Source organism: Triticum urartu, chromosome 5A, assembly GCF_056163025.1.
Source record: "Triticum urartu cultivar PI428250 chromosome 5A, HENAU_Tu73, whole genome shotgun sequence".
NCBI classification, from domain to species: Eukaryota; Viridiplantae; Streptophyta; class Magnoliopsida; order Poales; family Poaceae; genus Triticum; species Triticum urartu.
Window position 1 is genome coordinate 92,319,144 of NC_141877.1, and position 4,007 is coordinate 92,323,150.

At 47.3% G+C, this 4,007-nt stretch overlaps 1 pseudogene; it reads left to right on the plus strand.

Moving 5' to 3' along the window:
* The first annotated feature begins 1,721 nt into the window (after nucleotides 1-1,721).
* On the plus strand, nucleotides 1,722-2,786 carry LOC147970438 (uncharacterized; annotated as a pseudogene).
* Nucleotides 2,787-4,007: the final 1,221 nt, after the last annotated feature.

Below are 4,007 nucleotides of genomic sequence, written 5' to 3' on the forward strand. Positions count from 1 at the left end.
GTCCCTCTTCCTCTCATTCAACGACGAGTACGGCGCTCACTACCTGGTGAATCGCAGATATGTAGAGCAACATAGGCTCACCGACACCTGGTGCGGCTAGGATTGGGTTGCCTGCTAACAAGGTTCTTATTTCTTCCAGTCCGTCTGTAGCCGCATCCGTCCATTCGAAGTGATCGGTGCGCCGGAGTAGTCGATAAAGTGGTAGCGCCTTTTTTCCCAATCTGGAGATGAAGCTGTTGGGGAATGTAGTAATTAAAAAAAAATCCTACGAACACGCAAGATCTATCTAGGAGATGCATAGCAACGAGAGGGGAGAGTGTGTCAACATACCCTTGTAGACCGAAAGCGGAAGCATTTAGTAACGCGGTTGATGTAGTCGAACGTCTTCACGATCCAAACAATCCAATTATTGAACGTACGGCACCTCCGTGTTCAGCACACGTTCAGCATGATGACGTCCCTCGAGCTCTTGATCCAGTAGAGGGTCGAGGGAGAGTTCCGTCAGCACGACGGCGTGGCGACGGTGTTGGTGATGTGATCCGCGCAGGGCTTCGCCTAAGCACTACGACCATATGACCGTGGTGGTAAACTGTGGAGGGGGGCACCGCACACGGCTAAGAAACAACTATCACTACTAGGAAAAGGCTTATACATAGAAGTTTACCAGTAGTACGTGTTAAGGACCCCATGCTACTGATAAGTACCACTAGCGTCTGTTATAAAGCGCGCTACTGGTATAGCTTAGCAGTAGCGTGGGTTTCCAGCGGGCACACTACTGGTAAGTTAGCCACACCACACCCCCGGCCAAAAAATAGTAGCAGCGTTGGTCCTCTAACTAGCGCTACAGTTAAGAAAATAGCAGTAGCGCCTGTCCAACAAGAAGCGCTACTTCTACTTCTTCTATGTGTAATCTTTTACGAGTAGCGTGGGTTTTGGACAAGTGCTATAGCTAGTTTTACTTAACAGTAGATATTTTGGCTGGCACACATAGCAGTAGCGCGCTTTGGTGCCCCACGCTACTGCTATTGTTGCCAGCCAAAATATCTGCCACCTTTTCCCCCACTTCTTCCTCCCCCTTTCTTTCTCCCCCCTCCCTCTTGCACTTGCTTGTTCTTCAATGCTTCCCCTCTTCTTTGCCCCTCCTACCCCCCTCCATTAATGCCATCCCTCCTTTCTCTTCCTTTGTTTTGCCCCTCCTCCCCTTCTCTTCTTTGCCCCTCCACCACCCCCTCCATTAATATCCTCCCTCCTTCCTCTTCCTTTCTTTTGCCCATTCCCCCCTTGTCTTCTTTGCCCCTCCACCACCCCTCCATTAATGCCCTCCCTCCTCTCTCTCATAGTTCTCTCTCTCTCCCTAGCTAGTTGGAGCTATATTTATGTAGGTACCTCACTATCTAGAGCTACTAGCTAATTATAAGAAGGTGCTCGATATCCCTCTCGACAAATAGGTGAGCAAAAAAAGAGTTATGCAAGAATGGAAATATGTGTGTTTGTGATTAGGACCGAAACTATGTGCGATATGAATATACCAAATTGTGTGTGGCATGTGGGTGATATGAGTTGCCTATGTTTTACCAAAATGTCGATTCAATTCCGTTTCGGCAAATTTCGGGAAAACTCAATATGTCCTATGTTTAGGGAAGGTCATGCCGAATTTTTGTATGAATTTGATCCATGCATGCATATATACGTGGTTATAATATTTGCTCCGTGCGCAGGTGATCATGAAGGTCAATGGAAGGATGATGGAAAGATACTGGCAATCCGCTGTGGACGACATGTATGAAAAAAGACTGAAGGATGTTTTATGTCCGTGTCGAAAATGCAAAGGAATAGTCAGGCTCGACCCCTTTGAGGGTGGCACATTCAAGGCACACCTGCTTATGCATGGTTTCATGCATGGCCATACTCGATGGACAAGTGAAGATGATGATGATGAGGATGTCGACGGGGCAGGAAATAACGACATGGGGCCACCAGACGAAGAGATGACCGATTATGTGCCCGAAGAGGAAGACGACCTCGGAAATGTCGATGGTGAAGAGGCAGTTCAAGGCGGAGAAGACACGGACACGTCGCCGTCTTCGTCATTACTAAGTTCAGCCATGCGGGCCCCGCATGTTCGAGACCTGCTTCACAAGAAGATGACTAGCGACAGAGCTGCTTCCAGAGAGGAGGCGAAACTGGCACAACTGGAGGTAGACTCGATGACTCCTTTGTATGATGGTTGCAATCCCAAGGTGGCCCGCTTGAGTTTCACACTAGAACTTCTAAAGACGAAGGCAAAAAACAAATGGACAGATACAAGCTTGGATGAGCTTTTGAAGTATCTAAAGAAGGTTCTTCCCGCGGGAAGCCTGTGTCCTACTAGTGTCGAGGAGGCAAAGAAAATCGTGTGCCCTCTTGATCTGCCACACATTAGATATCACACATGCATCAATGATTGCATCATATATCGGAATGAGCACGCGGAAAAAACCATCCATCCAAAGTGCAATGCTTCACGATATAAAAAGGCCGGAAAGAAAGCTCCACAGAAAGTTCTATGGTACTTTCCGATCACTCTGCGTCTACAACGGAATTTCGTAGATCCTAAGGAAGCAAAGCTTATGCGCTGGCACGCGGAGAGGGTGAAGCCAGATGACGGAGATGAGCCGAAGCTGAGACACCTCGCAGATGCTAGCCAGTGGAGAGCATTAAATGCTGAATTTGATTTTTTCGCAAATGATCCAAGGAACATCGTGCTTGGCGCTAGTAGTGATGGCATGAATCCATTTGGCAACTAGAACACCAATCATAGCACATGGCCCGTGTTTGTATGGATGTACAACCTCCCCCTGGTTGTGCATGAAGGAAAAATACATACACATGGCTATGCTTATTCAAGGGCCGAGACAACCAGGAAATGATATAAATTTGTATCTCGGGTTACTGAAAGAGGAGCTATATACCTTATGGACAATGCCGGCCAAGACATGGGATGCAAGCAAAGGAGAGTATTTCTACATGAGAGCCGCGCTGATCACGACGGTGCAGGACTATCTCAGTTACGGCTATCTCTCCGGCCAGGTGTGCCATGGATATTGTGGATGCACGAGGTGCATGGATGATACAACTTCTCTGTAGCTATCGAAAGATGGCGGGTCTTCGAAAATCGTTTACATGGGGCATCGAAGATGGCTCGAGAAGGATGACCCATGGAGAAAGTGTGGAGATCTATTCAATGGTAAGGCTGAGCATCGAGGTCCTCCACGTAAGCATAGCAGTGCTGAAATATATAAGTTATTGAAGAACTGGGAAGAGTGCCCCTCGCCGGGAAAGATGAAGGAAAAGGCGTCAGAGCCCCTGCTGAAGGTATGGAAGACGAGATCTGTTTTCTGGGACTTGGAATACTGGCCCATACTTGACACGCCTCATAGCCTTGATCAAATGCATATCACAAAAAATATCCTTGAGAGTTTGCTTGGAACATTGATGAACATGCCGGAGAGGACCAAGGATGGGCCGAAGGCAATAAAAGACTTGGAATTTTTGAATATTAGGAAAGATATCCAAATGCCCGGTAAAAGGTCGTCAGAGGAGACCGAGACGGAGATGGAGATGGAAGATAGGGGCAAAAAAGTAAACAAGAAGGAAGAACAATATTGCCTCCCCTCTTGGTTCACCTTAGATCCGAAGGAGGTCGATCAATTGTTCAAGTGCCTTGCCGGAATCAAAGTTAGTTCCAGATACTGTGGGAAGATAAGCAGATATCTAGACACTAAGAAAAAAAGGTTTAATGGGATGAAGTCTCACGACTGTCATGTGATGATGACGCAGTTACTCCCGGTTGCACTTAGAGGGATTATGGACACACATGTGCGTGAGACGCTTACTGATCTATGCCACTTTTTGATGCTATCTCTCGAAAGTCGATCAGTGTGAAGCAACTCCATAGGCTACAGGAAGAGATCGTTGTCATACTAAATGAGCTAGAGATGTACTTCCTGCCCGCGTTCTTTGATGTC